At 39.6% G+C, this 9,236-nt stretch overlaps 1 non-coding gene across 1 annotated transcript; it reads left to right on the forward strand.

Moving 5' to 3' along the window:
- Window positions 1-8,877: 8,877 nt before the first annotated feature.
- Window positions 8,878-8,985, forward strand: LOC130977577 (small nucleolar RNA R71). The gene has a single exon (XR_009085263.1). It is a non-coding gene; the product is annotated as a small nucleolar RNA R71 (small nucleolar RNA).
- Window positions 8,986-9,236: the final 251 nt, after the last annotated feature.

The raw sequence follows: 9,236 nt of genomic DNA on the forward strand, positions 1-9,236 counted from the left end.
CCTTACTCACGTAAGGTATTACTTAGACGACCCAGTGCACTTGCTGGTTAGTTGTGCGGATTTGCAAAAGTGTGATTGCAATTTCGTACACCAAGTTTTTGATGCCGTTGTCGGGGATTGTTCGAGTTTGGACAACTAAAGGTTTATCTTGTTGCTTAGATTAGGAATAATTTATTTTTATTAGTTTAGAGTCACTAAAATTGCATCTTCTATTGTCTTTTCAAAAATCTTTTAAAAATCTTATTTTTCTTTATTACTCTTTAATTTTTCCTTGAGTTTAGTTTCATGTTTTAAGTTTGGTGTCCTTTGTGTTTTTATTTTCTTAAAAAAAAATTTCAAAATTTGTTTTTGGTGTTCATCTTGACATTCAAGATTTTCTTGTTTGTTTTCCTTGTTTGATCTTCAGTTTTTCTTGTTCTGTGTCTTTCCTTATTTTTCTTGTGCATTTTTAAATTATCAGCATTCAAATATATATATATATATATATATATAATACCTTTTCAAAAAACATTAAATTTCTAACTCAGTTGGCTAGAGCGTTGTATTTATGTTCTTGGTAACTTGGTACTTTTTTGAGTTTTAATATTTATTAATTACAGTAATTTTTTATTTTTTGGTATTTTATTTTCAAAATTAGTTTTTCTTTGATTAAATTTCGTGTCTAACTTATAAGTTTGGTGTTCTCTTGTTATTTTTCTTTAATTTTCAAAAATTTATTTTTAGTTTTCCAAAAATTTTAAGTTTGGTGTTCTTTTTATGTTCTTGAGCCTTTGAATTTTGGTTCTTGTTGTTCTTGTGAGTCTTCAAAGTGTTCTTGAGTCTTCTTTGTATTTTGATCTTAAAATTTTTAAGTTTGGTGTTTCTTGGTGTTTTCTCTCCAAATTTTCGAAAACAAGGAGCATTAGATCTAAAAATTTTTAAGTCTTGTGTCTTTTGTGTGTTTTTCTCTTTCCTCATTAAAATTCAAAAATAAAAATATCTCCCTAACTAATTTTAAGCAAAAATTTTGAAATTCTTAATAAAAATTTCAGATCTCAATTTCAAAATTTTATCTTATTATATCTTAGTTGTCAAGTTTTCAAAAATTATATCTTTTTCAAATCTTTTCTCTTATTTATTTTTTTTACAAATATCTTCAGTTTTAAGACATATCTTTTTCAAAACCTCCTAACCACTTTCTCTCTCTCTCTCTCTCTCTCTCTCTATTTTACGAAAATATTTCACAAAATTTTTCAAAATCTTTTTAATTAATTAATTATTTTAGTTTTCAATTTCCTTTTATTTTATTTTTTTCTAATTTTCAAACCACATTCAATTTCTCATTTATTTTACTTTATTTTATTTTAATTTTGGTATTTTTAAAAAAATAAATAAAAGAATAATTTTTTTTACAATCCACATCATCTCCCTTTCTCCATCATGGACCTAAGTGGAAATGAACAGTCCAGAAGGACTCTGGGGTCATATGCTAACCCCACTACTGCTTCATATGGAAGTAGTATTTGTATACCCTCCATCAGAGCTAGCAGTTTTAAGTTAAATCCTCAGCTCATTATCATGGTGCAGGAAAATTGCCAGTATTCCAGTCTTTCACAGGAAGAACCTATAGAGTTTCTGGCACAGTTCTTACAAATTACTGACATAGTACGTGATAAGAAAGTGGATCAGGATGTCTATAGATTATTGTTGTTTCCATTTGCTGTAAAAGATCAAGCTAAGAGGTGGTTAATTAACCAACCCAAGGCCAGCATAAGAACATGAAAACAGTTGTCAGACAAATTCCTAAATCAATATTTTTCTCCAAAAAGGATGACACAATTAAGGCTGGACATCCAAGGATTTGAACAAGAGGATAATGAATATCTTTATGATGCTTGGGAGAGATACAGAGAGATACTAAGGAATGCCCCTCTGAAATGTTTTTAGAATGGGTGCAGTTAGACATCTTCTACTACGGGCTTATAGAAAAAGCCCAGACATCTCTAGACCACTCAGCTGGTGGAATTGAAGAGGCTCAAGAGATCATCGATACAGTTGTTAGAAATTAGCATCTTTATTTAAATAGTGAATCTTCCATGAAAGAAGAAGCTAAAACAGTATCCACTGAACTTAATCCTCCAGCACAGGTTGCTGAACTCAACCAGCAAATACTCTTTCTAACAAAATAGTTAGCAGAATTTAAAGAAATATTACAAGATACTAAAAATTCTAACAAAAATATGGAGACACAATTGGATCAGACAAGACAGTAGTTATCTAAACAAATAAAAGAAGAGTGTCAAGCTATTCAACTAAGGAGTGGAAAGACATTGAATATCTCAACTCAAAGTAGTAGAAAGCCAAGAAAGGAATACCTGACAGAGGATGACCAATTCACTGCCCAAAATCCCTCTGAGGACAGTAAGAGCCCGGAGAGGAATGATTCTGGCGTTCAAACGCCAGAAAAGGGCAGTAACCTGGCGTTAAACGCCTATCCAGCTGCCAGTTCTGGCGTTCAAACGCTAGAAAAGGGCAGCAACCTGGCGTTAAACGCCCACTCTGCATCCAATTCTGGCATTCAAATGCCAGAAAAGGGTAGCAACCTGGCGTTAAACACCATTCAGCTGCCAGTTCTGGCGTTCAAATGCCAGCAAGGGGTCAGTGGTAGCGCGAAATTGTGAACAATACTTTTCACAACTCTCATAATCCCTGGTCATGAACTCCAAAAACTTGGTGGTTCAATTCCATGGCATTACACAACTTCGCACAACTAACCAGCAAGTGCACTGGGTCGTCCAAGTAATACCTTACGTGAGTAAGGGTCGATCCCACGGAGATTGTTAGCATTGAAGCAAGCTATGGTCATCTTGTAAATCTTAGTCAGGCAAACTCAAATGTATATGATGATGAACGAAAGTAACATAAAAGATAAAGATAGAGATACTTATGTAGTTCATTGGTAGGAACTTCAGATAAGCGCATGAAGATGCCTTCCCTTCCATCTCTCTGCTTTCCTACTGCCTTCATCCAATCCTTCTTACTCCTTTCCATGGCAAGCTCGTGTAGGGTTTCACCATTGTCAGTGGCTACCTCCCATCCTCTCAGTGAAAACGATTGCATATGTCCTGTCACGGCATAGCGGAATTCAGCTGTCGGTTCTCGGTCAGGCCGGAATAATATCCATCGATACTTTTGCGTCTGTCACTAACGCCCCGCCTGCTAGGAGTTTGAAGCACGTCACAGTCATTCAGTCATTGAATCCTACTCAGAATACCACAGACAAGGTTTAGACCTTCCGGATTCTCTTGAATGCCGCCATCAGGTCCTGCCTATACCACGAAGATTCCGATTAAAGAATCCAAGAGATATTCACTAAGCCTCAGATGCTTGTAGAACAAGAATGGTTGTCAGTCACCTTGTTCATGAGTGAGAATGGTGATGGGCGTCAATCATCACCTTCCTCAAGTTGAAGAACAAGTGATATCTTGGACAAAGAACAAGTGGAATTGAATGGAAGAACAATAGTAATTGCATTAATACTCGAGGTACAGCAGAGCTCCACACCTTAATCTATGGTGTGTAGAAACTCCACCGTTGAAAATACATAAGAACAAGGTCTAGGCATGGCCGAATGGCCAGCCTCCCAATGATCTAAGATAGCATAAAACGAAGATAGCTACCAAAGTCTTCATACAAATACAATAGTAAAGGTCCTACTTATAGATAACTAGTAGCCTAAGGTGTACAAAGATGAGTAAATGACATAAAAATCCACTTCCGGGCCCACTTGGTGTGTGCTTGGGCTGAGCAATGAAGCATTTTCGTGTAGAGACCCTTCTTGGAGTTAAACGCCAGCTTTAGTGCCAGTTTGGGCGTTTAACTCCCAATTAGGTGCCAGTTCCGGCGTTTAACGCTGGAATTTCTTGAGGTGACTTTGAACGCCGGTTTGGGCCATCAAATCTTGGGCAAAGTATGGACTATTATATATTGCTGGAAAGCCCAGGATGTCTACTTTCCAACGCCGTTGAGAGCGCGCCAATTGGGCTTCTGTAGCTCCAGAAAATCCACTTCGAGTGCAGGGAGGTCAGAATCCAACAGCATCTGCAGTCCTTTTTGGTCTCTGAATCAGATTTTTGCTCAGGTCCCTCAATTTCAGCCAGAAAATACCTGAAATCACAGAAAAACACACAAACTCATAGTAAAGTCTAGAAAAGTGAATTTTAATTAAAAACTAATAAAAATATAATAAAAACTAACTAAAAGATACTAAAAACATACTAAAAACAATGCCAAAAAGTGTACAAATTATCCGCTCATCACAACACCAAACTTAAATTGTTGCTTGTCCTCAAGCAACTGAAGATCAAATAAGATAAAAAGAAGAGAATATGCAATGAACTCCAAAAACATCTATGAAGATCAGTATTAATTAGATGAGCGGGGCTTTTAACTTTTTGCCTCTGAACAGTTGTGGCATCTCACTCTATCCTTTGAAATCCAGAATGGTTGGCTTCTTTAGGAACTCAGAATCCAGATAGTGTTATTGATTCTCCTAGTTAAGTATGATGATTCTTGAACACAGTTACTTTATGAGTCTTGGCCGTGGCCCAAAGCACTCTGTCTTCCAGTATTACCACCGGATACATACATGCCACAGACACATAATTGGGTGAACCTTTTCAGATTGTGACTCAGCTTTGCTAGAGTCCCCAATTAGAGGTGTCCAGGGTTCTTAAGCACACTCTTATTGCCTTGGATCACAACTCTTATTCTTTTCTTTTTCTTTCTCTCTTTTTTTTTCTCTTTTTTTTTTCGTTTGCTTTTTTTTTTCACTGCTTTTTCTTGCTTCAAGAATCATTTTTATGATTTTTCAGATCCTCAGTAACATGTCTCCTTTTTCATCATTCTTTCAAGAGCCAACATTCATGAACCACAAATTCAAAAGACATATGCACTGTTCAAGCATACATTCAGAGAACAAAAGTGTTGCCACCACATCAAATTAATTAAACTATTATAAAATTCAGAATTCATGCAATTCTTTCCTTTTCAATTAAGCACGTTTTTATTCAAGAAAGGTGATGGATTCATAGGACATTCATAACTTTAAGGCATAGATACTAATGATCACAAGACACAAACATGGATAAACATAAGCATAAAATTCGAAAAACAGAAGAATAAAGAACAAGGAAATCAAAGAACGGGTCCACCTTAGTGATGGCGGCTCTTTCTTCCTCTTGAAGATCCTATGGAGTGCTTGAGCTCCTCAATGTCTCTTCCTTGTCTTTGTTGCTCCTCCCTCATGATTCTTTGGTCTTCTCTAATTTCATGAAGGATGATGGAGTGTTCTTGATGCTCCACCCTTAGTTGTCCCATGTTGGAACTCAACTCTCCTAGGGAGGTGTTTAGTTGCTCCCAATAATTTTGTGGAGGAAAGTGCATTCCTTGAGGCATCTCAGGGATCTCATGATGAGAGGGGTCTCTTGTGTACTCCATCCTTTTCTTGGTGATGGGCTTATCCTCCTCAATGGGGGTATCTCCCTCTATGTCAACTCCAACTGAGTAACAGAGGTGACAAATGAGGTGAGGAAAGGCTAACCTTGCTAAGGTAGAGGACTTATCCGCCACCTTGTAGAGTTCTTGGGCTATGACCTCATGAACTTCCACTTCTTCTCCAATCATGATGCTATGGATCATGATAGCCCGGTTTATGGTAACTTCGGACCGGTTGCTAGTGGGAATGATTGAGCGTTGTATGAACTCTAACCATCCTCTAGCCACGGGCTTGAGGTCATGCCTTCTTAATTGAACCGGCTTTCCTCTTGAATCTTGCTTCCATTGTGCGCCCTCTTCACATATGATTGTGAGGACTTGGTCCAACCTTTGATCAAAGTTGACCCTTCTTGTATAAGGATGCTCATCTCCTTGCATCATAGGCAAGTTGAACGCCACCCTCACACTCTCCGGACTAAAATCCAAGTATTTCCCCCGAACCATAGTGAGATAATTCTTTGGATTCGGGTTCACACTTTGGTCATGGTTCTTTGTGATCCATGCATTGGCATAGAACTCTTGAACCATCAAGATTCCGACTTGTTGAATGGGGTTGGTGAGTACTTCCCAACCTCTTCTTCGGATCTCATGGCGGATCTCTAGATATTCACCCTTTTTGAGTGAAAAGGGGACCTCGGGGATCACCTTCTTCAAGGCCACAATTTCATAGAAGTGGTCTTGATGCACCCTTGAGAGGAAACTATCCATCTCCCATGACTCGGAGGTGGAAGCTTTTACCTTCCCTTTCCTCTTTCTAGAGGTTTCTCCGGCCTTGGATGCCATAATGGTTATGGAAAAATGAAAAAGCAACGCTTTTACCACACCAAACTTAAAATGTTTGCTCGTCCTCGAGCAAAAGAAGAAAGAAGAGAGTAGAAGAAGAAGAAATGAGGAAGAGGGAGAAGGTGGTGTGTTCGGCCAAGAAGGGAAAGAAGGGGTGTTTAGGTAGTGTGAAAATGAAGGGTTGAAGAGGGGTATATATAGGAGAGAGGGGGGGTAATGGTTCGGCCATTATGGGTGGGTTTGGGAGGGAAAGTGGTTTGAATTTGAAGGGTGAGGTTGGTGGGGATTTGTGAAGGATGGATGTGAGTGGTGAAGAGAAGGATGGGATTTGATAGGTGAAGGGTTTTTGGGGAAGAGGTATTGAGGTGATTGGTGAATGGGGGAAGAAGAGAGAGAGTGGTGGTGGGGTCCTGTGGGGTCCACAGATCCTGTGGTGTCAAGGAAAAGTCATCACTGCACCAAGTGGCATCAAAATTCACGTTTTGAGCCATTTCTGGCGTTAAACGCTGGGCTGGTGCCCATTCCTGGCGTTTAACGCCAGGTTGTTGCCCTTTACTGGCGTTTAACGCCAGTCTGGTGCCCCTTTCTGGCGTTAAACGCCCAGAATGGTGCCAGACTGGGCGTTAAACGCCCAACAGCTAGCATTACTGGCGTTTGAACGCCAGCTTCTTCTCCTCCAGGGTGTGCTGTTTTTCTTCCTGTTTTTCATTCTGTTTTTGCTTTTTTCATTGTTTTTGTGACTTCTTATGATCATCAACCTACAAAAAAAGATATCATAACAAAAGAAAATAGTTAACTATAAAACATTGGGTTGCCTCCCAACAAGCGCTTCTTTAATGTCATTAGCTTGACAGAGGACTCTCATGGAGCCTCACAGATGCTCAGAGCCGTGTTGGAACCTCCCAACACCAAACTTAGAGTTTGAATGTGGGGGTTCAACACCAAACTTAGAGTTTGGTTGTGGCCTCCCAACACCAAACTTAGAGTTTGACTGTGGGGGCTCTGCTTGGCTCTGTTTTGAGAGAAGCTCTTCATGCTTCCTCTCCATGATGATAGAGGGATGTCCTTGGGCCTTAAACACCAAGGATTCTTCATTCACTTGAATGATCAACTCTCCTCTATCAACATCAATCACAGCCCTTGCTGTGACTAGGAAGGGTCTGCCAAGGATGATGGATTCATCCATGCACTCCCCAGTCTCTAGGACTACGAAATCAGTAGGGATGTAATGGTCTTCAACTTTTACCAGAACATCCTCTACAAGTCCATAGGCTTGTTTTCTTGAGTTGTCTGCCATCTCTAGTGAGATTTTTGCAGCTTGCACCTCAAAGATCCCTAATTTTTCCATTACAGAGAGGGGCATGAGGTTTATACTTGACCCTAAGTCACACAAGGCTTCTTGAAGGTCATGGTGCCTATGGTGCAAGGTATAGAAAACTTCCCAGGATCTTGCCTCTTTTGAGGCAGTTTCTGCCTAGACAAGTCATCCAGTTCTTTGGTGAGCAGAGGGGGTTCATCTTCCCAAGTCTCATTTCCAAATAACTTGTCATTTAGCTTCATGATTGCTCCAAGGTATTTAGCAACTTGCTCTTCAGTGATATACTCATCCTCTTCAGAGGAAGAATACTCATCAGAGCTCATGAATGGCAGAAGTAAGTCCAATGGAATCTCTATGGTCTCATCTTGAGCCTCAGATTCCCATGGTTCCTCATTGGGGAACTCATTAGAGGCCAGTGGACGTCCAGTGAGGTCTTCCTCAGTGGCGTCCTCTGCCTCTTCTTCCTTCCAGAATTCGGCCATGTTAATGGCCTTGCACTCTCCTTTTGGATTTTCTTCTGTATTACTTGGGAGAGTACTAGGAGGGAGTTCAGTAACTTTCTTACTCAGCTGACCCACTTGTCCTTCCAAATTCCTAATGGAGGACCTTGTTTCAGTCATGAAACTTTGAGTGGTCTTTATTAGATCAGAGACCATTGTTGCTAAGTCAGAAGTATTCTGCTTAGAACTCTCTGTCTGTTGCTGAGAAGATGATGGAAAAGGCTTGCCATTGCTAAACCTGTTTCTTCCACCATTATTGTTATTGAAACCTTGTTGAGGTCTCTCTTGATTCTTCCATGAGAAATTGGGGTGATTTCTCCATGAAGAATTATAGGTGTTTCCATAGGGTTCTCCTAGGTAATTCACCACCTCCATTGAAGGATTCTCAGGATCATAAGCTTCTTCCTCAGATGAAGCTTCCTTAGTACTGCCGGGTGTATTTTGTATTCCAGACAGACTTTGAGAAATCAAATTGACTTGTTGAGTCAATATCTTGTTCTGAGCCAGAATGGCATTCAGAGCATCAATCTCAAGAACTCATTTCTTCTGATTTGTCCCATTGTTCACAGGATTCCTTTCAGAAGTGTACATGAATTGGTTATTTGCAACCATTTCAATTAGCTCTTGAGCCTCTGTAGGCGTCTTCTTCAGATGAAGAGATCCTCCAGCAGAGCTATCCAACGACATCTTGGATAGTTCAGAGAGACCATCATAGAAAATACCTATGATGCTCCATTCAGAAAGCATGTCTGAGGGACATTTTCTGATTAATTGTTTGTATCTTTCCCAAGCTTCATAGAGGGATTCTCCATCCTTCTGTCTGAAGGTTTGGACTTCCACTCTAAGCTTACTCCATCTTTGAGGTGGAAAGAACTTTGCCAAGAAGGCATTGACTAGCTTTTCCCAAGAGTCCAGGCTTTCTTTAGGTTGAGAGTCCAACCATATTCTAGCTCTGTCTCTTACAGCAAAAGGGAATAGCATCAGTCTATAGACCTCAGGGTCTACCCCATTAGTCTTGACTGTGTCACAGATTTGCAAGAATTCAGCTAAGAACTGATGAGGATCTTCCATTGGAAGTCCATGGAACTTGCAATTCTGTT

Source organism: Arachis stenosperma, chromosome 4 (assembly GCF_014773155.1).
Source record: "Arachis stenosperma cultivar V10309 chromosome 4, arast.V10309.gnm1.PFL2, whole genome shotgun sequence".
NCBI lineage: Eukaryota > Viridiplantae > Streptophyta > Magnoliopsida > Fabales > Fabaceae > Arachis > Arachis stenosperma.